Genomic DNA, 24,484 nt, shown 5'->3' with positions numbered 1-24,484 from the left:
ACACCACAGTTCAAAAGCGTCAATTCTTCGGTGCTCAGGTTTCTTTATAGTCCAACTCTCACATCCATATATGACCACTGGAAAAACCATAGCCTTGACTAGACAGACCTTTGTTGGCAAAGTAATATCTCTGTTTTTTAATATGTTGTCTAGGTTGGTCATAACTTTCCTTCCAAGGAGTAAGCGTCTTTGAATTTCATTGCTGCAATCACCATCTGGTGGGGGATAAATTAGGGGTTTGTGATTAACAGATACACACTATTATATATAAAATAGATAAACAACAAAGACCTACTGTATGACGCAGGAACTAAATTCAGTATCCTGTAATAAACTATAATGAAAAAGAACCTGAAAAGGGAATTATATATACGTATATATATGTATATATAAAACTGGGGGCTTCCCTGGTGGCTCAGATGGTAAAGAATCCGCCTGCAATGCAGGAGACTTGGGTTTGATCCCTGGGTTGGGAAGATCCCCTGGAGGAGGGCATGGCAACCCATTCCAGTATTCTTATCTGGAGAATCCCCATGGACAGAGGAGCCTGGCAGGCTACAGTCCATGGGGTTGCAAAGAGCTGGACACGATTGAGTGACTAAGCACAGCAGAGCTCAGCTCAGCATATTTAACTGAATATATATATATTTATATATAACTGAATCACTTTGCCATGTACTTGAAACTAACACAACATTGTAAATCAACTATACTCAACAAAGTTGTTTGTTCTGGAAAAAAAAAAAAAAAAAGACAGGGGAGTACCTGATTGGTGGGATCCTCTGAAGATGGGAGGATGTGGTTCAGAGAGGAGTCCTAACACAACTGGGCAGCCTTCTGCCTCCTTCCAGCCTCCTCTTCCTTCCTCTTTCCCACTCTCACCTTCTTACCGCTTTGCTCCAGGATTGCCTCAGAAACTCCAAATTCTTCTTCTATTATACAGCTTGTTTCAATGGTCTTCTCTCAAATACACATGCACAGAACCATCTTTGTGCTCAGACAGACAAACTGCACAGAATTTATTGCTCTTTAGACATTTTTAGAAGTTTGCCTTTGGTTGAATTCTCTTGTTTCTTAGGTTTCTGAAAAGATGAGTCAGCACCCAGTTTTACTAGAGCCTGATACATAGCATGCTGACAAAGACAAAGGGAGAATACCCAGAGCTATCAAGAAGAAACATTTAGAGTCACCCTTAAGAGTTGCCTTGGAAGAATGCTCCCGCCTGACTTTGCTGTTATCCAGGTTCCCTTCAATTCAGTCTTCTGATAGGCAGAATCTAGATGTTGGTGCTTCCAGATATAATTGCTTAGTGCTGAATCCCTGAAAAGCCAAGGCAGAGAGATTTTTCAAAAATCTGGCTCCTTTGATATCAACTGTAACTTGGGCCCAGTGGAGAATGTTACTTCTTATTGCCAAATTGCAAAAACGCCCTCTTGAGTTTCCAAAAATATCTCCTCTCTGAAGAGTTCTTTGCCTCAGAGAGGAAGGGTCGAAACAGCCACTGAGTAGAAGGCAGCAGACATTAGTCACACTGGGGAGAAGTTGCAGATAAATTTTAAGAGCCACTGCAAACGCAGGCCCATACGGTGTCCGGGGGCACTTTTGTTTTAGCAGATATATCTTGGGATCTTTGAAGGAATGGTTGCACTGCCAACTCGTCAATTAATCAACTCTCCCAAGGTCGCCGGGGACACTATGGATTGGGCTCGGGTAACAGGGGCCTGGAGGAACTGGCTTTAATTAAAGGATTTGTGCAGTAATGGAATCCTCAAATCCTTTGAGCAATGTTGCATGAACTGGGCCTTTCAATCCCTGTGTGCATTTTCCATGGCTGTGAAAAAGCGACAAATATCCTGACCAAGCACTTTGAGGGAAGGTGTTGTTAACCCATTTAGAAACCCTGCTGAAGGACACACGGCTGGGAAACACGCCCAAGCAAATGAAAGAGCAAAAAGAGCACTGCGCTCCGCAGCAGAGTTGAGGACATCCATTCTCTAAGCTCGTGTGACAAAGTCCTGCTAGGTCATTACTGTTTTAAAGAGTTGCTTTGTGGACATTACCAGCTCTCTTCATTGGAATTGTTAGCCATGATTTGGACAGGATCATGGAAATCTCAGAGTAACAGTCTTGTAGTTTGTGAGGCCTGAGGACAGGGTGGGGTGGTGAGGTGGGTGGGGGGTCTCTGGATGAATGCTGCCTGTAGATGGCTTTGACATGCAGAATATTCTTGCAGGGTGTTTCTTCACTTCTGAAAAATTCAGCTGCTTCCTCTTGACCAGGTGTGCACTCTCTGGGCCCACTCCTCACACAGCCCCACCTGTCTGGCTCTTGAAGGTTTTTTTGTATGCATGTGACTTTGATCAGACATTTCTCTGAAGCTGTGCTCATCACTTTGCTGTCATTTGGCACATGCAAGATTCGCACACATACACACGGTACTCTCATGGGTGTTCCAACCTGTGGGCTGCCACACAGCAAATATGGGCTGGAAATAATGCCAGTTCCCAGAGGCTGATGGAAACTCCAGCTGTCATCTGTTTGTTGCACATCTCTTATCAAATTCCAGGAAGCTCACAACCTGTGCGATATGACTTAGTCCTCCAAATCTCTGCAATAAGCTGTAATTTAACTTCCAGGCATCAACTATTTTATCAGGAACTGTTTAAGGTCATCTTTTTGACAAACAGCTATAAAATTTTAATATGCTGTTGGATCTCTCTTATCTAAGTAACCTGCAAGGCTGGGTTACTCTTGGAGCTCAGAACTGGGAAAACAGTTTTCTTTCTGTCTTGATAACTGGACATGTACAGTACATATGTCTTAGTCAGCCCAGGGTACCATATCATAGACTTGGTGGTTTAAACAACAGAATTTTATTTCTCACAATCCTGGAGCCTAGAAGTCTGAGATCAGGGTGCCAGCATGGCCGTGTTCTGGTGATACCTAATTTCCTGGCTCACAGGGGCCACCTTCCCACTGCGTCCTCACATGGCAGAGAGATGGCAAGCTTTCTGGTATCTTCTCTTATAAGGACACCAATCCTTTCAGGTCCGGGCCCTACCCTCATGATCTCATTTAACCTTAATTAAAAGGTTAAAATCCCACTCCAATCATATCACTTTGGGGGTTACTGCTGCTGCTGCTGCTGCTGCTAAGTCGCTTCAGTCATGTCTGACTCCGTACGATCCCATAGATGGCAGCCCACCAGGCTCCCCCGTCCCTGGGACTCTCCAGGCAAGAACACTGGAGTGGGTTGCCATTTCCTTCTCCAGTGCATGAAAGTGAAAAGAGAAAATGAAGTCGCTCAGTCATGTTCGACTCTTAGCAACCCCATGGACTGCAGCCCACCAGGCTCCCCTGTCCATGGGATTCTCCAGGCAAGAGTACTGGAGGGGGGTGCCATCACCTTCTCTGTTTGGGGGTTAAGGCTTCACCATATGTTGGGATGGGTGGATACAGTTAGTCCATAGTAACACACGTACACAGTCCATCCCATTTTTGTTCTCTCAAGTGATGCCAGGAATATCATATCTAAGCTTTGGACGCAATTCCATTAGCCTCTTTAATCCATAGTTTATAATTTGCTCTGACCTATTGTCCCCATTACTCAGTCTTAGTCTTTCATCCTTGTATTGATATGGGAGTTTGTTTTATTATTGCTTATTTACCTAATATGTGTAGGTATGACAAATCTTTCAAATATATTTTGGAAGATGATTATATATAAGGATGATAAAAGAAAACATTTGTATCGTGACACTGTGAGGAAAGACACCATTCAGATATGTTTGTCTTGAAGATCTGCCTACCTTGTTTCTGAAGGTCTTGGCTTGTAGCACTCATAAAACTAAAGTCAGTCTTGTTGAAAGGTCCAATAACAATTGCTGGTAATGCTGAAAAACAGGGGAGCTCTGTTTTCTGTACTTTTGTTGAGGAAAATTACTCCCAACAAAAGTCTTAGGACTTGGTAACTGGATCCTCCATCAGCCACAGACTCAATAACTGGACATCTTTGGCTTAAAGTCATAAATATTTGACTAGCAACTAGATTCTTCCCTCTTACTCATGCTTCACACCCAGTCTGTTATGAATTTTTAGTGATTCCGCCTTCTCACTATCTTTCAGATACATTCTCTCCTCTTCATCTCCTCTATCTGCTCCTGAGTCTGGGCCGTCTGGGCCCACACTTACATTGTTAAGTAAGCTCTGTGGTGGACACCTGTCATGTCTGGGCCCACCCAGAACCCCTTCTGTATTTTGAAAATGTCCTCACCTTCACAAGACAGAAGCCCCAACTGATTTTCCCAGCTTCCCTTGTGACCAGGACACAGACATTAGCTTGGCCTCCAAACATCCACGTAATGGACTTTGACTCAGAAGACGTAATGTGGTGTCTCAAGTGCCACGTGGAATTCACCCTGGCAAAGATGACAGCAGAATCTTCTGCTTCTGGGGGCAGTGGAAGGCATGCTCAGCACCTGTGCCCGGGCATGGCCCTGGGGTGGCGGCAGAGGCGTCACTACTGTCACTGTTCCCAGATGTGGTTTGAGCCCAGATGCTGGTTTCACAACTCCTCTCTGGCTCTCCTAGAGATTCTAGGGCTTGGCAACAAACCTCGGGGAAGTCATGGTCTACTGAAACTAGCTTGAGTGGTTTTCTGTTATTCACCATTAAGAACTCTGTGTCAGATAACATCTTAGTTTTAAACAACAGAATTTGACTCAGACTGTTAAAGTAGAGAAGTGACTGATTATATGTGAAGTCTAAAAAATACAACAAACTAGCGAATGGGACAAACAAAAAGAGGCAGACTCCCAGATACAGAGAAAAATGGATGGTTACCAGGGGGGAGCAGGAAGGAGGGGGGGGCGAAAGAGGGGGAGAAAAAAGCATTAATATAGGATTATGTGAAATCACCTGTGTGAAACTTTTGCAAATTGTAAAGCATGGCAGAATTTAAAGACCCTTCCAGTCAATAAAAATTAACTATTAATTAATTAAAACTTAAAAAAACAAGAAGGTCATTGACTGACTCTCATTTTCAGAAGGATCCAGTAGACATTCATTCTTAACGTCTCCCATTCCTCATGGCAAGTACCACTAAAAACCCTAGACATCATAAGAACAGGAGTCTCTGAAAGAAGGCTGAATGGCTGGGAAATGTTTTGCCTGGGTTTTCTTTTTGCCTGGTACATCCCAGACTGGATCCTGAAGAAGTTAGAAATCCAGAAGCACCAGTGGATACAGACCAAGTCTACAGCCATACCACCCTGGACGTACCTGATTTCATCGATCTTGGAAGCTGAGCAGGGTCAGGTTAGTATGGATGAGAGACCAACAGATACGGACCAAAAGTCCCTACCTCTCTGCCAAAATGGCCAGTCCAGGGAAGCCAAGCAAGACAGAAAATAAACATCCTACTCCAGCCAACCACCACAGGAAACACTGTGTTAGCAAAGGCCCAGAGCCTAAGCTCCCAGTACTGCCAGGCTGTAGTGAGATGCCCCAACCTCCTTCCTGGGACAACATCAGAAAAGGCCAAATAGGGAGCCAGGACCCCAACCCTAGCAGGTAGTCTTGTAGGGACAGAGAGAAGAAGCAACTCCCTGCACGGTCTGGATGTTCTTGGGTTCTACCAACTTCCTCCTTTCAACAAATCTCCTTTTTCATTTAAGCAGTTTGAATAGATACGTAAGTCTCACATCCAACTCAGACAAAGGAAACGCAACAAGATGCCTGGTACATTCACATACTAATTGTTCAAAAGATGTTGATCTCGAACCTGCCCCTTAAACTATACCCAGCACCTTCAACACTGCCTTCTTTTCTCCAGTGAAATGTCACTTTCTCTAGAAAGTTAGAGAGGCTCCACATCCTGCCTCTCCAAGCAGCCTCTGGTTTCCCTTGGTGGTCCTGATGGTGTGTGTAATTGTACATTCACCTGGGACACGCCTCCGCACCAACTGAGGCTCCTTGGGAAGAGGAGCATGTCAATTCAACCTCACACATCCATCAAGACACAAGGGCAAGAAGCGCATTAGGTGCTCAGTAAATAACACTTGAATGAGCAAGCCTCTGAAGCAGGAGGTCTGTCACTCCCCCGGGTACTGCTCAGGGCTCTCTTGATGATGCAGGAGGTGATTCAGGCTGGGTATGCAAATGTAAGAGGTCAGCCTTTTAACAGTAATGCATCTTCCACTTCCCCTCGCTGCTCTCTGCCCAGCCTGCAGACTCCCAAAGAAGAGGATCTGACCGTGATCTCCCTTCCTCCCTAGTCCATTCCCGACAGAGAGGAGAGGCAAGGAGGCGGCAGTTACCCATTTTCCCCAGACGCAGGACCTGGCTGGAGGGTTGGCAGCTCCTGCGACCATGCTGGGATACTTGAGAATGAACTCTGGCTGACCTGCAGCCACGGACTTCACAGTGCTGTCAGAACAACTCCCTCCATCTTCCGGAATTTAAAATATCAGTGTTTTTTCTGTTGACCTCCATCACTTTAAATTGGTCACGTAAGGAGTGTGTTGCGGTGGCTGTTGTTTTTAAGTGGGTGGAAGATGCTTTTGCACCGAGACCTCTTTTTGGCCTGTTGCTGCCCAGAACAATTGTTGCGATCAAATTACCACCCCCTGGAAATAGCAGCCTAAATGGGAAATGCTGACAGCTTCCAACCTGAGCCGTGCTCATGACATTGATAGAATACCTAAGATAAATAGACATGGGGAAAAAAAAGAGAGAAAAGCCTGAGGTAGAGGTTTCCTTAACACAGCAGATAGGGGTGGCTCTGCACCTTCTGTAAATAATAGGGAAGAAGACACCAGAGCACAAGGCGGGAAGCCTTTGCTGATCTCTGCCTGCCATTGTGTGCCTCCGGCATTGTTCTCAGAAACAAACCTGGCTCTGGAATGGAGTCTGGTCATCAGAGACATGCTGCGATCTCCCCCACCTCCCACCCCAGCCATGGCCACGGACTGTGCCTCTCAGATCACAAGGAGTACATGTGACCTTATGTGCATTTGTAGAGCTTTGTATCTTATTCTGAGTTCTTTGTGAAAGAGGCGTGACAAGTATATAACACTGTTTTACAGTTAAGAACCGTATGGACCCTGGTGGCTCAGTCAGTAAAGAGTCTGCCTGTAATGCAGGAGACCTAGTTTCGATCCCTGGATCGGAAAGATCCCCTGGAGAAGGGAATGCAACCCATTCCAGTATTCTTGCCTGGAGAATCCCATGGACAGAGGGGCCTGGTGGCTACAGTCCATGGGGTCACAAAGAGTCAGACATGACTGAGTGACTAACATTTTCGCTTTCACGTTCACAGTTAACAGAAACCAGCAGTAGCGCACAGCTCATTCAAGTCTGGAGCACAAACTTTCTGATTCCCAATCTGATGCAAATTCTACCAAAATCATGTTTGGAACTTTAAATAATAATGATAATAATAGTAATGATTGCTGACATTTATTGAGCATTCATCATGTGACAGGTACATTATCCCATTCCTACGAATTAGCACTGTCATTATCGACATTTAATGGGTGAAGAAATTAAAGCCCAGGGAGGTTAAGTGTGACTTAACCTTTGACTTGTCCAAGGTCACACAGCTAGCAAGTGGCAAAGCCAGAATTCTCAAGCCTTAGACATGAGACCTCGCCAAGTTTAACGTTAAGAGAAAGAGTAACGCTGTTTATGTATTTGATTTTTTATTCATTTCCTTGTTCTAAAAGTGATTTATTTACATTGTTTAGAAATTAAGGGAGTTTCATCCAATGGACTATTCTAATATAATTTGGAGTTTTACCTCACGGCACAGAAAGATATACCCAATAAACAGCATACAACATTGTAAGTACACTAGAGCTACAACTGTGTATAAGCACAGGAAAACAAGAATTCCTTAGGAAATATACCAAATTATGATCAGCCATTGTACTAGAGCGGTATGATTATGTGAGGTTTTGTTCGTTCATTTGTTTGTTTATATTACCTGTCTGCCAATGCAGGAAACATAGAAGGTTCAGGTTTGATCCCTGGGTTGGGAAGATTCCCTGGAGGAAGTCACGGCGGCAAACCCCTCCAGTATTCTTGCCCTGGACAGAGGAGCCTGGTGAGCTACAGTCCATAGGGTCTCAAAGAGTCAGACATGACTGAAGCAACTTAACACACACACATTTCTAAATTTTCTAGTTTTTTTTCCTTTAAAAAAAAAATAAGGAAATGTGAAAAGCCTCCTCCAAACATAGCTTGACTTATTGCTTTGAATCTCTGGCATGTTGGGAACCACAGAAAAAAAGTAACATTACAAAAAGCAAGAAAGGTGGGAGCAGCCCATGTTTTTCATTTTTATTACATCAAAACATCAAGGAATTTGTTTTGATAATACTAGTAAAAATTGTCCCTACTGCTTCTCCAAAGGGAGGAAGGGGACAGGAGGGAGAAAAAAGAGAAGGAAATGAAAAGGGGCTGAATTTTTTTTGCACAGCAGAACCATTAAATTTCATTGCTTTGTTTGGGAACTGCTTAACAAGTCCACAAACACTAATCTTGCCGGGTAATTAAAACGGTGTAAATGTCACTATTCCAAGCTTTGACATTTGGTTTGGGTCCTGACAGGGCACAATGAATCATAGAGAAGGAACCTCCCTGTTGCGAATCCATGTGTTAATAATCCTGGCACAAGGCTTTAATATTCCTCGAGATACTTGAAAAAATCAGTATAGCCAGATATATGCCATCCCTTCAGCACTTCATCACATGCTGCCTAGAGGCACCTCCTCTACTGCTGTTTTGTATTGTGTGGTTGTCTTGAATCATTTAAACTTCCACACGTGAGTGTCTGGATTTCCTGTTAGACATGGCATCTTTCTGACTGAGTTTTATTTCCTAGTAACACACTGTTACGTACATCAGAGAAGGTCAACCACATTTGAATACTAATAACAACAACAATAATAATAGCTACCATTTATCGATCACTTACTTTGCGTTAGACACTGTGCTTGGTACTTAACATTTGTGCCTAGAGAATCCCAGGGATGGGGGAGCCTGGTGGGCTGCCGTCTATGGGGTCGCACAGAGTCGGACACGACTGAAGTGACTTAGCAGCAGCAGCAGCAGTGTGTTAGAGCAGACAGTCAATCAGACTAAACCCCAAATCTGCAATTTACTAGCTCAGTAACCTTCAGCGCATTTCTTCAGTCTTCCTGCTGCTTCCTTTCATCGTAAGTTGAGGAAATGATACTACCTTACTTCTTTAAGTTGTTGCCAAATCAAATTGGTATAGGTTGAGTACTTGCACGTGGTAGGCACTCCATAAACGTTAGCCTTGATTATGCTCATTCTATAGGACTTCCCAGGGGGCTCAATGGTAAAGAATCTGTCTGCAGTGCAGGAGGTACAAGAGGCATGGCTTCGATCCCTGGGTTGGGAAGATCCCCTGGAGGAGGAAATAGCAACCCACTCCAGTGTTCTTGCCCAGAAAATTCTGTAGGCAGATAAGCCTGGCAGGCTACAGTCCATGGGGTCCCAAAGAGTCTGACATAACTGAACATGCATGCATGCTCATTTTATCACTATGGTTGTTCTTTCTTAGAATGAGAGGACTCTAGCCTCTCCCCACCTCTGCTTCTCCCCTAGACATTCCCATCTCAAAAGATGGCACTGCCTCTACCCTCATGGCCCGTGTCAGAACACAAGCTCCAGCCTTGAGCTCTTTCTTTTCCTCCGAACCCCAAATCATGTAACCAGTCCTCCAGAATATCCTGAATCCTCCCACTGGATTCCATCCAGGGAAGCAGCATTCAGCAGTGGTCCTGCCTGAGCTAGGAGCCTGCCTCCACCACTTATTAGAGGCAATTTGGGATAATAATAGAACCCACTTCATAAGAGTTGCTGTGAAGGCAAAACAAGATAATCCATGTAAAGCACTTGAAACAATGCCTGAACATAGAAACCACTCAGGTGATGTTATCCATTGTTGTTGTTATTAAAATGTCCACTACTTCTAGGTCAGTCTGAGCTGCCATGGGTTCTCACTTGAATGGAGGTTGAAGCCAATTAGCCTCTTTGCTTCAGTTCCTACATTTCAATCCTGTCACCACACAGCTGCCAAAGGGATATTGTTACTTTGTAAATAAAACTGTACCCCTCCACCACTAAGAACCTTTCCATGGCTTGCCATTATACTTGGATAAAAATCCAAACCCTTAGCTCTGACCTACCAGTCCATATATGAGGTCCTCTGTCTGCACTGACCTCAGCTGGGACTGTTACCCTCCTCTTACTATCGTCCAGAGACACCAGCTATCCTTTAGTCCCTTATATGTGTCTAGCTTCAGCCTGCCTCAGGGCCTTTGCACCTGCTGTTATGTCCCTCCCAGAATATTCATTCTTGCCCTTTTTTCTATGTGAACATCTCCACAGCTCACACCTTCTCTCTTCTGCCAGAATTTCCCCTCCCTCCACACACTCCAGTCTTAGCATCTTATTTTCCGCTCTTTACAGCCATGTTTGACAACAGCTTGTTTGTTTATCGGTTCACTGGCTTATCTTCTGCCTGCCCAACTAGCATACAGCCTGTTCCAGTTAATAGCATGGCATAACAGGTCATGCAAAGCTGATAGACAAACAACTGTTTATTAGGCTCACAGACTGTGCAGGTAAGGAGGTCAGGTGAGGCACAGAGAGGCTGATCTTTTGGGGGTCTCAGCCAGAACACCCACCCAAAGGCTGAAGGCTGGAACAACTGGGCTCTTTGGGCACCTTTTTCTGTCTCTGAGTAGTCGCTCCATGTGGTCCCTCCATCACAGCGAGTGATGTAGCCTCTGTGTGAGCTCAGGGATCTCAAGGCACGTATCCTGCGGGAGGACCAAGAGAATGCTGTCTCATGTCTGTGACATAGACTTCAAAGTTACACAGCATCACTTCCACCTCAGTTGCAGGCCTGTCCCAATTCAGGAAGATAAAGAAGTGCCAGCAGTGTCATCATAAGAGAAGAAAATGTTATCTACATCCATACATGATGGAATATTATTCAGCCTTAAGAGAGAGAAAGAAGTCCTGCCCTTTTCAACAACGTAGATGGACTTGAAGGACATCATGTTCAGTGAAGTAAGCCAGACATCAGTGAGTCCAGTTGCTCAGTCGTGTCCAACTCTTTGTGACCCCATGGACTGCAGCACGGCAGGCCTCCCTGTCCATCTCCAATTCCCAGCATTTACTCAAATTCATGTCCATTGAGTCAGTGATGCCATCCAACCATCTCATTCTCTTTCATCTCCTTCTCCTCCTGCCTTCAATCTTTCCCTGCATAAGGGTCTTTTTCAAGGAGTCAGCTCTTTGCATCAGGTGGCCAAAGTATTGGAATTTCAGCTTCAACATCACTCCTTCCAATGAACACCCAGGACTGATCTCCTTTAGGATGGACTGGTTGGATCTCCTTGCAGTCCAAGGGACTCTCAAGAGTCTTCTCCAACACCACAGTTCTAAAGCATCTATTCTTCGGTGCTCAGTTTCCTTTATAGTCCAACTCTCACATCCATACAGGATTACTGGAAAAACCATAGCCTTGAGTAGACAGATATCTGTTGGCAAAGTAATGTCTTTGCTTTTGAATATGCTATCTAGGTTGGTCATAACTTTCCTTCCAAGGAGTAAGCATCTTTTAATTTCATGGCTGCAGTCACCAACTGCAGTGATTTTGGAGCCCCCCCAAATGAATTCAGCCACTGTGTTTCCACTGTTTCCCCATCTATTTGCCATGAAGTGATGGGACCAGATGCCATGATCTTCGTTTTCTGAATGTTGAGCTTTACATCAACTTTTTCACTCTCCTCTTTCACTTTCATCAAGAGGCTCATAAGGGTGGTTTCATCTGCATATCTGATGTTATTGATATTTCTCCCAACAATCTTGATTCCAGCTTGTGCTTCTTCCAACCCAGCGTTTCTCATAATGCACTTTGCATAGAAGTTAAATAAGCAGGGTGAAAATATATAGCCTTGACATACTCCTTTTCCTATTTGGAAACAGTCTGTTGTTTCATGTCCAGTTCTAACTGTTGCTTCCTGACCTGCATACAGGTTTCTTAAGAGACAGGTCAGGTGGTCTGGTATTCTCATCTCTTTCAGAATTTTCCCACAGTTTGTTGTGGTCCACACAGTCAAAAGCTTTGGCATAGTCAATAAAGAAGAAATAGATGTTTTCCTAGAACTCTCTTGCTTTTTCAATGATCCAACAGATATTGGCAATTTAATCTCTGGTTCCTCTGCCTTTTCTAAAACCAGCTTGAACATCAGGAAGTTCATGGTTCACGTATTGCTGAAGCCTGGCTTGGAGAATTTTGAGCATTACTTTACTAGCGTGTGAGATGAGTACAATTGTGCAGTAGCTTGAGCATTCTTTGGCATTGCCTTTCTTTGGGATTGGAATGAAAACTGACCTCTTCCAGTCCTGTGGCCACTGCTGAGTTTTCCAAATTTGTTGGCATATTGAGTGCAGCACTTTGACAGCCTCATCTTCCAGGATTTGAAATAGCTCAACTGGAATTCCATCACCTCCACTAGCTTTGTTCATAGTGATGCTTCCTAAGACCCACTTGACTTCACATTCCAGGATGTCTGGCTCTAGATGAGTGATCACACCATCGTGATTATCTGGGTCGTTAAGATCTTTTTTGTATAGTTCTTCCGTGTATTCTTGCCACCTCTTCTTAATATCTTCTGCTTCTGTTAGGTCCCGACCATTTCTGTTCTTTATGGAGCCCATCTTTGCATGAAATGTTCCCTTGGTATCTTTTTTTTTTTTAAAACGAGATCTCTAGTCTTCCCCATTTTATTGTTTTCCTCTATTTCTTTGCATTGATCACTGAGGAAAGGTTTCTTTGGCTCTCCTTGCTATTCTTTGGAACTCTGCATTCAAATGGGTATATCTCTCCTTTTCTCCTTTGCTGTTCGCTTCTCTTCTTTTTGCAGCTACTTGTAAGGCCTCGGCCAAGAGGAGCTACCGCACGTTCAAGGTCAGGAGCAGCGGCTGCTCTTTGCTGGAGCAGCTGTGAAGAGTTACCCCACATCCAAGGTTAGAGAAACCCCAGTAAGATGGTATGCACTGTGAGAGGGCATCAGAGGGCAGACAGATTGAAACCACAATCACAGACAACTAGCCAATCTTCTCACATGGACCGCAGCCTTGTCTAACTTAATGACACTAATTTATTTTAATTAGAGGCTATTTACTTTACAATATTGTGATGGGTTTTGCCCTACATCAACATGAATCAGCCACGGGTGTACATGTGTCTCCCTATCCCGAAGCCCCTCCCACCTCCCTCCCCATCCCATCCCTCTGGGTTATCCCAGAGCACCAGCTTTGAGTGCCCTGTTTCATGCATCAAACTTGCATTGGTCATCTATTTTACATATGGTAATATACATGAATAGTTTATTTTATGTCAATCATACTTTAATAAAGTAATTTTTTAAAAATAGCCATTTATTCATGATTTGGTTTGCTTTCATTGTTAGCAAGGATTCTTGACATAAAAAAGAAAGTTAAATCTAAAAAAAAAGAAGAGAATGTGGGCTGGAATATATTGGCACAATCATCTTCAAAAATATAGCCTGCCTGAGAGCTCAATATTTTTTGGAAGGACTGATGTTAAAGCTGAAGCTCCAATACTTTGGCCACCTGATGCAAACAGCTGACTCACTGGAAAAGACCCTGATTCTGGGAAAGACTGAGGGCAGGAGAAGGGGATGACAGAGGAAGAGATGGTTGGATGGCATCACTGACTCAATGGACATGAGTTTGAGTAAGCTCTGGGAGATAGTGAAGGACAGGGAAGCCTGGTGTGCTGCAGTTTGTGGCATTACAGAGAGTCAGACACGACTTGGCAATTGAACAGCAACAACAAAGAGACCTCATGGGAGCAGAGACCTTGCCTTCTTCACACGGGGCCCGCAGCTCTAGAGCAGTGCCTGGCACACAGTGGGCACTCACTACATATTTGTTGAATCAAGGAATGAAATGTCTATGATGTGAGTATATAGTCCTCATTTTACCAGTGAAAAAACTGAGACCCAGGGAGTGGTTCTCACAAGCCAGGTCTGCCTAACTACAACAGCTGTTTTTTTTAACAATTAAGTACTCTGCTCTCTCCTTAATGCTGAGTACTGAATAAATATATAAAAGAATAAAGAACTGAATTACATTTCTTCCCTAGTGAAATTATCCCAATATCTCTGGTTAACATACAGATTCTATCAAGTCTTCCAATTCACCTTCCCAGATTTTTCTTTTCCAAACTTTTTAGTACTAATTAACACTGATAGGCACCTAGCATCCTTTTACTTAATAAGATCCCATAACCTCTGGTCTTAGGAAACCTGAATTCTGCTTCAAGGTAACAGGCCCTGGAAACGGCTGAATACAGCTTGCTCAAAGGACTTCAATCAAGGACAGACTCAGCAGCCTTTAAAACTAGAAGCATCTAAAGACTCCTTTCATTGTCGCTTTCACAAGGCAGGGCCTCTCTGCAGGCTGGTTTCTGGTCTTAGCTAGGGGTGGGTGGCACTTCTGGGTCATGGTTCAGAGGAAGAGCGCCACCTACTGGTGACCTGCTCCACCTCCAACATCACCATAGCTGGACTTGGACCTTCCTATTCATGTTGTGAAGGGTATGCCGGAATCTTCTGAGAACAGTGGAATCTTAGTTTGACCTCTGACTTGGTTGGAAGTTAATACTGAGAGGGACAAATCCCAGCACACTGAATATAGGGCAAGCCCATGTGGTTCTGATAGGCAGAATGGTAAGTCAAGGGGGACCAGATTCTTTCCAAAATAACAGCTCGCATTTTTCTGGCAAGCCTCTCCACTGATTGTCCCTTAATTAAGGAGAATAATTCTGTAGCATATTTAATACCATTCTAGCAAGGCATTAACGAGGCTATTATTTCCACTAGTGCCTTCACTTCCATTTTCAATGTGTTCCTGAGAAACTCCAATTTATAACAGAAGGCAAGAAAGGTCAACCTTAAATAGTTCTTATTTCAACCAGGAGGCCTGTAGCTACAACAGGAAGCCATGGCAACTTGACTAAGTAAATAGTTCATATGGTATGATTCTATTTATATGAAGTTCTAGAATAGGTGAAACTAATATACAGTGATAGAAATTAGAGCAGTTGTTACCTGGGGGAAGGGATGGGGAGGAGTTAATTGCAAAAAGACACAAAGAAGTTCTATGGGGGATTTAGAAATTGAGGAAATTTATAAATCTTGGTAGGATTTGGTTACTCAAATGAGCATATTAGTCAAAACCCATTAGATGATACAAGGAAGATTTGTGCATTTCACTTGTATAATTTTCTCCTGGTGAAGAAAAAATGTAATTAAATAATGAATTCTAGTTAATATTGGCATGCTAACAGATTTGAGAATGCAGTTTACTGATGTCTGCAACTTACTTTGAAATTCACTAAGAAGTATAAAGAGATGACAGGTGTGTAGAGAGATAGATTGGCATGTGAAAAAGCACAGAGGGCAAAACGTTAATCATTGTAGGATTAGGGTGTGTGTATAGGGGCGTTCACCATACACCTCTTTCATCTTTTCTCAATGTTTAAAAATTTCCATAGTAAGGAAAAAAGGAGAAACAAAACAGAGCAAAGCCTAATGGAAATAACACATATACACATCTTCAGACTGAAATGACTTAAGAAAATATCAGATTTGGACTACTTTGGGCTGGAATTATCTCCACTCAGTTACCTTAGTAAGAAAGACAAATTGGGGAGTTTAGATGTCACCAATTAATTTTTTGAATGAGAACATTTCCAAATGTTGAAATGTAATTTGAAATGTTTTAAATTTGGGGTGCCCCTGAGGTTCCTGGCACATCGCTGTAGCAGTAGTGGGCTCCCAAATTAATCTAATGAGATCAAGAAAGAGGATGCTGCTTTACCAGTTACTTGTACTGTTTTGTAACTTCTTGACCAGGCAGAATGTCTTAAAGAATGACTGGGAGCCTGCCCTTCCCCAAGTTGATCACCTTACTAGCTTTGTGCTGATCTTTTCAATGAGAATCCCCCCTCCCTAGCATCCTATCTCTGAAAAGAAGCTGCACCCACACAAAAAAATTCTTTTTAAGAGAGCCAACAAAGCTTTTTAAGCCATCAAATGAGTTAAGCCAAGATGAACCAGAAGTATATGAATTAAATTTTCCCTCAAGTCCTATAGAAATCCAATAAATAAATTAAATGCATGTGGATTTAAAAATTAAAGGCCGAAAAGGCTTGAGGCAAAGTGCATTTGACATTTGAAATAATAGAAACTTGAAAGGAGGCTTGTAGCAAGATGTGCGCTTACCTGCTGTAATAGGGGCCTGGCTCGGTGTTTGCGGAGCATAATGGCATTGCAGGGAAATTCAATAAAACTCTCCAGGCGCCAGGTGCCATCACTTAGAAGACAAAGTCAGCGGACTCCAGCTCAGCCCTCAACCCAGGAGGGCCATGATCTCTGCAGTTCTTTGTTCCTGCAGAGTTACCCTTTTCTTTTGGAAGGGTTTGCCTACGGCTCCAAAGTACCCCTGTGAAAGGGTCTGGGAATACATTGCAAAAACCTGAAAGATGTTCTCCTGTGACCTAGTAATTCCACCCTGAGACATTTAACCTAAGCAAGGACTTCTGAGATGTGGCCAAAGTCATGTGTACAAGGATATTCATCACTAGGTTATTTAACACAGTAATAATTTTAAAGCAAACCTATATCTAACAAAAGGAAGTTGGTTTAAAAATTATGGTAGATGCTGTTTAACACAGCAGTTAAGACAATAGATATGAGTTAGAGACCTGGCTTAGCCACTCACTAGCTTTGACACCTTGGGTTAATTCTAGCTATAATCTAGTTGAGCCTCTGCTTCCTCATCTATAAAATGGGGATGATACCTTACCCCTATGGGCCTGTTGGAAGGATGAAATGAGACAATATAAGTAAAGTCCTTATGTAAACCTAAATACTGTGAGTGCTTAACTATTGGCGTCATAATTATGATTTTATATATATATATATATATATATAGCAGGGGATGTTCATATATGTATAGTACTGTTATATAATGATTACAAATTATATTGTTTAAAAAATATTTAATGGTATGAGAAGTGTTCATATACCTTATTAAGTACAGTACAGAATGCAAAATATAACTCAATCTTATTAAAATAAACATTAACGGACATAAGAAAAAAGACTGAAAGAAATCATCAAAATGTTATTAATGAACATCATGTCTGACAGACTACTCATGACTTAAAGTCTGTTCTTTATGCTTTCTTACATTTTCAAAATTATCAACCAGGATCGCATGTTACTTCATGTAAGTTCCTTTAAAGTAACATGTTTACTTTAATAGAGTCGAATTTAAAGAAAAAAGGAAGAAGAGGTTTATCCTCTTATCATGCAGGAAACTCTGTTGAAGAAAATGCAACATATAAACCTGGTTAGAAAATTGAGAGCGTAGAGAAGTGCAAAATTAATAGTGTATCTTCCCATATGCTTTCTCCCTCTGTTCATACCCCACAGGTAAATACAGTTAATAGTTTCCTTTAAGGCAGAAAAAAAGAAACCAGTATCTATCAGTACAAAGAGACCCATTTCATTCTTTTAATTTTTATCAAATGTTATTTACATGCTATTCTAGGAAAACTGTTACTTTTAAAGCCCTTTAACCATCACCCAATTCTGCACCATCACCCTTCCTGCCCCTTCCAGCCAGGCCACAGTTAGCAGCTCGATTGGTGGGTCCTTTCATATCAATTCCTCTACATTTTCTTACATAACAACATTTTCATACCACAATAGTGGGGAGTTTTTCTTTTTAATGTAAATGGTATCACATTGTACATACAAGTTTAACCATGGCACAGTTTTTTATAGTATGTATATATCACAGTGTATTGAACATTTTCCCTGTGGCTGAATAGTTCATCTTTTTTTTTTTTTTTAATTTATTTATTTATTTCTTTTTAATTTTTACTTTACAATTCTGTATTGGTTTTGGCATAGATTGACATGAACCCACCACAGGTGTACATGCGTTCCCAAACATGAACCCACCTCCCACCCCCCTCCCCACAACATCTCTCTGGGTCATCCCCGCACGTCAGCCCCAAGCCTGTCATATCCTGCATCAGACATAGACTGGCATTTCGATTCTTACATGATATTATACATGTTTCAATGCCATTCTCCCAAATCATCACACCCTCTCCCTCTCCCTCTGAGTCCAAAAGTCCGCTATACACATCTGTGTATTTTTTGCTGTCCTGCATACAGGGTCATCATTGCCATCTTCCTAAATTCCATATATATGTGTTAGTATACTGTATTGGTGTTTTTCTTTCTGGCTCACTTCACTCTGTATAATCGGCTCCAGTTTCATCCATCTCAGCAGAACTGATTCAAATGTATTCTTTTTAATGGCTGAGTAATACTCCATTGTGTATATGTACCACAGCTTTCTTATCCATTCATCTACTGATGGACATCTTGGTTGTTTCCATGTCCTGGCTATTATAAACAGTGCTGCAATGAACACTGGGGTACATGTGTCTCTTTCAATACTGGTTTCCTCTGTGTGTATGCCCAACAGTGGGATTGCTGGGTCGTAAGGCAGTTCTATTTGCAATTTTTTAAGGAATCTCCACACTGTTCTCCATAGTGGCTGTACTAGTTTGCATTCCCACCAACAGTGTAGGAGGGTTCCCTTCTCTCCACATCCTCTCCAGCATTTATTGCTTGCAGATTTTTGGATAGCAGACATTCTGACTGGTGTGAAGTGGTACCTCATTGTGGTTTTGATTTGCATTTCTCTAATAATGAGTGATGTTGAGCATCTTTTCATGTGTTTGTTGGCCATCCGTATGTCTTCTTTGGAGAAATGTCTATTTAGTTCTTTGGCCCATTTTTTGATTGGGTCTTTTATTTTTCTGGAATTGAGCTGCAGGAGTTGCTTGTATATTTTTGAGATTAGTTGTTTGTCAGTTGCTTCATTTGCTATTATTTTCTCCCATTCGGAAGGCTGTCTTTTCACTTTGCTTATGTTTTCCTTTGTTGTGCAGAAGCTTTTAATTTTAATTAGATCCCATTTGTTTATTTTTGCTTTTATTTCCAGAATTCTGGGAGGTGGATCATAGAGGATCCTGCTGTGGTTTATGTCGGAGAGTGTTTTGCCTATGTTCTCCTCTAAGAGTTTTATAGTTTCTGGTCTTACATTTAGATCTTTAATCCATTTTGAGTTTATCTTTGTGTGCGGTGTTAGAAAGTGATCTAGCTTCATTCTTTTACAAGTGGTTGACCAGTTTTCCCAGCACCACTTGTTAAAGAGATTGTCTTTACTCCATTGTATATTCTTGCCTCCTTTGTCAAAGATAAGGTGTCCATATGTATGTGGATTTATCTCTGGGCTTTCTATTTTGTTCCATTGATCTATATGTCTGTCTTTGTGCCAATACCATACTGTCTTGATGACTGTGGCTTTGTAGTAGAGCCTGAAGTCAGGCAAATTGATTCCTCCAGTTCCATTCTTCTTTCTCAAGATTGCTTTGGCTATTCGTGGTTTTTTGTATTTCCATACAAATCTTGAAATTATTTGTTCTAGTTCTGTGAAAAATATCACCGGTATCTTGATAGGGATTGCATTGAATTTGTAAATTGCTTTGGGTAATATACTCATTTTCACTATATTGATTCTTCCGATCCATGAGCATGGTATATTTCTCCATCTATTAGTGTCCTCTTTGATTTCTTTCATCAGTGTTTTATAGTTTTCTATAGTGTATATAGGTCTTTAGTTTCTTTAGGTAGATATATTCCTAAGTATTTTATTCTTTTTGTTGCAATGGTGAATGGAATTGTTTCCTTAATTTCTTCTTCTACTTTCTCATTATTAGTGTATAGGAATGCAAGGGATTTCTGTGTGTTGATTTTATATCCTGCAACTTTACTATATTCCTTAATTAGCTCTAGTAATTTTCTGGTAGAGTCTTTAGTGTTTTCTATGTAGAGGATCATGTCATCTGCAAACAGTGAGAGTTTTACTTCTTCTTTTCCAATTTGGATTCCTTTTATTTCTTTTTCTGCTCTGATTGCTGTGGCTAAAACTTCCAGAACTATGTTGAATAGTAGTGGTGAAAGTGGACACCCTTGTCTTGTTCCTGACTTAAGGGGAAATGCTTTCAATTTTTTACCATTGAGGATAATGTTTGCTGTGGGTTTGTCATATATAGCTTTTATTATATTGAGGTATGTTCCTTCTATTCCTGCTTTCTGGAGAGTTTTTATCATAAATGGATGTTGAATTTTGTCAAAGGCCTTCTCTGCATCTATTGAGATAATCATATGGTTTTTATTTTTCAATTTGTTAATGTGGTGAATTACATTGATTGATTTGCGGCTGTTGAAGAATCCTTGCATCCCTGGGATAAAGCCCACTTGGTCATGGTGTACGATCTTTTTAATGTGTTGTTGGATTCTGATTGCTAGAATTTTGTTGAGGATTTTTGCATCTATGTTCATCAGTGATATTGGCCTGTAGTTTTCCTTTTTTGTAGTATCTTTGTCAGGTTTTGGTATTAGGGTGATGGTGGCCTCATAGAATGAGTTTGGAAGTTTCCCTTCCTCTGCGATTTTCTGGAAGAGTTTGAGTAGGATAGGTGTTAACTCTTCTCGAAATTTTTGGTAGAATTCAGCTGTGAAGCCGTCTGGACCTGGGCTTTTGTTTGCTGGAAGATTTCTGATTACAGTTTCAATTTCCGTGCTTGTGATGGGTCTGTTAAGATTGTCTATTTCTTCCTGGTTTAGTTTTGGAAAATTGTATTTTTCTAAGAATTTGTCCATTTCTTCCAGGTTGTCCATTTTATTGGCATATAATTGCTGATAGTAGTCTCTTATGATCCTTTGTATTTCTGTGTTGTCTGTTGTGATCTCTCCATTTTCATTTCTAATTTTATTGATTTGATTTTTCTCTCTTTGCTTCTTGATGAGTCTGGCTAATGGTCTGTCAATTTTATTTATCCTTTCAAAGAACCAGCTTTTGGCTTTGTTGATTTTTGCTATGGTCTCTTTTGTTTCTTTTGCATTTATTTCTGCCCTAATTTTTAAGATTTCTTTCCTTCTGCTAACTCTGGGGTTCTCTAATTCTTCCTTTTCTAGTTGCTTTAGGTGTAGAGTTAGGTTATTTATTTGACTTTTTTCTTGTTTCTTGAGGTATGCCTGTATTGCTATGAACTTTCCTCTTAGCACTGCTTTTATAGTGTCCCACAGGTTTTGGGTTGTTGTGTTTTCATTTTCATTTGTTTCTATGCATATTTTGATTTCTTTTTTGATTTCTTCTGTGATTTGTTGGTTATTCAGAAGCGTGTTGTTCAGCCTCCATATGTTGGAATTTTTAATAGGTTTCCTCCTGTAATTGAGATCTAATCTTAGTGCATTATGGTCAGAAAAGATGCTTGGAATGATTTCGATTTTTTTGAATTTATCAAGGTTATATTTATGGCCCAGGATGTGATCTATCCTCGAGAAGGTTCCATGAGCACTTGAGAAAAAGGTGAAATTCATTGCTTTGGGGTGAAATGTCCTATAGATATCAATTAGGTCTAACTGGTCTAATGTATCATTTAAAGTTTGCGTTTCTTTGTTAATTTTCTGTTTAGTTGATCTGTCCATATGTGTGAGTGGGGTATTAAAGTCTCCCACTATTATTGTGTTGTTGTTAATTTCCCCTTTCATACTTGTTAGCATTTGTCCTACATATTGCGGTGCTCCTATATTGGGTGCATATATATTTATAATTGTTATATCTTCTTCTTGGATTGATCCGTTGATCATTATGTACTGGCCTTCTTTGTCTCTTTTCACCGCCTTTGTTTTAAAGTCTATTTTATCGGATATGAGTATTGCCACTCCTGCTTTCTTTTGGTCTCTATTTGCATGGAATATCTTTTTCCAACCCTTCACTTTCAGTCTGTATGTGTCCCTTGTTTTGAGGTGGGTCTCTTGTAAGCAGCATATAGAGGGTTCTTGTTTTTGTATCCAATCGGCCAGTCTTTGCCTTTTGGTTGGGGCATTCAATCCATTTACGTTTAAGGTAATTATTGATAAGTATGATCCCGTTGCCATTTGTTTTATTATTTTGGGTTCGGGTTTATACTCCCTTTTTGTGTTTCCTGTCTAGTGAATATCCTTTAGAATTTGTTGGAGAGCTGGTTTGGTGGTGCTGAATTCTCTCAGCTTTTGCTTGTCTGTAAAGCTTTTGATTTCTCCTTCGTATTTGAATGAGATCCTTGCTGGGTATAGTAATCTGGGCTGTAGGTTATTTTCTTTCATCACTTTAAGTATGTCTTGCCATTCCCTCCTGGCCTGAAGAGTTTCTATTGAGAGATCAGCTGTTATCCTTATGGGAATCCCCTTGTGTGTTATTTGTTGTTTTTCCCTTGCTGCTTTTAATAATTGTTCTTTGTGTTTGATCTTTGTTAATTTGATTAATATGTGTCTTGGGGTGTTTCGCCTTGGGTTTATCCTATTTGGGGCTCTCTGGGTTTCTTGGACTTGGGTGATTATTTCCTTCCCCATTTTAGGGAAGTTTTCAACTATTATCTCCTCAAGGGTTTTCTCATGGTCTTTCTTTTTGTCTTCTTCTTCTGGGACTCCTATAATTCTAATGTTGGAGCGTTTCATATTGTCCTGGAGGTCTCTGAGATTCTCCTCATTTCTTTTAATTCGTTTTTCTTTTTTCCTCTCTGATTCATTTATTTCTACCATTCTCTCTTCTATTTCACTAATCCTATCTTCTGCCTCCGTTATTCTATTATTTGTTGCCTCCAGAGTGTTTCTGATCTCATTTATTGCGTTATTCATTGTATATTGACTCTTTTTTATTTCTTCTAGGTCCTTGTTGAACCTTTCTTGCATCTTCTCAATCCTTGTCTCTAGGGTATTTATCTGTGATTCCATTTTGACTTCAAGATTTTGGATCATTTTCACTATCAATATTCGGAATTCTTTCTCAGGTAGATTCCCTATCTCTTCCTCTTTTGTCTGGTTTGGTGGGCATTTCTCCTGCTCCTTTACCTGTTGGGTATTCCTCTGTCTCTTCATCTTGGTTATATTGCTGCGTTTGGAATGGCCTTTTTATATTCTGGTAATTTGTGGAGTTCTCTTTATTGTGGAGCTTCCTCACTGTGGGTGGGGTTGTATCAGTGGCTTGTCAAGGTTTCCTGGTTAGGGAAGCTTGTGTTGGAGGTCTGGTGGGTGGAGCTGGGTTCTTCTCTCTGGAGTGCAGTGGAGTGACCAGTAATGCGTTATGAGACGTCTAAAGTTTTGGAGTAACTTTGAACTGCCTGTATATTGAAGCTCAGGGGTGTGTTCCTGTGTTGCTGGAGAATTTGTGTGATATGTCTTGCTCTGGAACTTGTTGGCCCTTGGGTGGAGCTTTGTTTCAGTGTAGGTTTGGAGGCATTTGATGAGCTCCTATTGCTTAATGTTCCCTGAATTCAGGAGTTCTCTGATGTTCTCAAGCTTTGGACTTAAGCCTCCTGCTTCTGGTTTTCGGTTTTATTTTTACGGTGGTCTCTAGACTTCTCCATCTATACAGCACCAATGATATAGCATCTAGGCTAAAGATGAAAGGTTTCTCCACATTGAGGGGCACCCAGAGAGGTTCACTGGGTTATATGGAGAAGAAAAGAGGGAGGAGGTAGTTAGAGGTGACTGGGATGAGATGCGGTGAGATCAAAAGAGGAGAGAGCAAGCTAGTCAATAGTCACTTCCTTATGTGCGCTCCATAGTCTGGACCTCTCAGAGGTATTCACGGAGTTATACAGGGAAGAGGAGAGAGAGGAAGTAGACAGAGGTGGCCAGGAGGGTAAGAGAGAGGAATGAAAAGGAGAGAGACAGGTCCAGCCAGTAATCAGTTCCTTAGGTGCTCTCCACCATCTAGAACACACAGAGAATCACAGAGTTGGATATAGAAAAGATGGGGGGAGGGGGGGAGAGACAGAGGCCACCTGGTGGAGAAAAAGGGGAGTCCAAAAGGAGGAGAGAGTGGTCACGCCAGTAATCTCGCTGTCAGGTAAGATTGGGTTAAGAAAAAGAAATAAGGAAAAAAAATATATAAGAAAAAAAAAAAAACACCCAAGATTAAAAAAGAAATACCAGATTTTTCATTTCAACGCGGAGCAAACTCCACAAAACAACCTCTGAATGCAGGCAGAGGACATCAGGCAACCAGAAAAGCAGATCATTGTCTTCAAAAACAGGTAGGAAAAAATATAAAAGACGAGAAAAGAGACAAAGGAGGTGGGGAGGGAGCTCCGTCCCGGGAAGGGAAGCCCGTCCCGGGAAGGGAATTCTAAGAAGAGAGGTTTCCAGACACAAGGAAACACTCTACCTGCCGAGTCTAAGGCGAGCCTTGGAAACACAGAGGGCAACATAAC

At 41.6% G+C, this 24,484-nt stretch overlaps 1 pseudogene; it reads left to right on the top strand.

The window, feature by feature from the left end:
* The first annotated feature begins 4,361 nt into the window (after positions 1–4,361).
* LOC120861564 overlaps positions 4,362–24,484 on the top strand; it is a 44,605-nt pseudogene continuing 24,482 nt past the window's right edge.

This window comes from Oryx dammah, unplaced genomic scaffold (genome assembly GCF_014754425.2).
Source record: "Oryx dammah isolate SB20612 unplaced genomic scaffold, SCBI_Odam_1.1 HiC_scaffold_3, whole genome shotgun sequence".
NCBI classification, from domain to species: Eukaryota; Metazoa; Chordata; class Mammalia; order Artiodactyla; family Bovidae; genus Oryx; species Oryx dammah.
The sequence above is the reverse complement of the archived record's forward strand: the minus strand, read 5'-3'. Positions and strand labels throughout refer to the sequence as shown.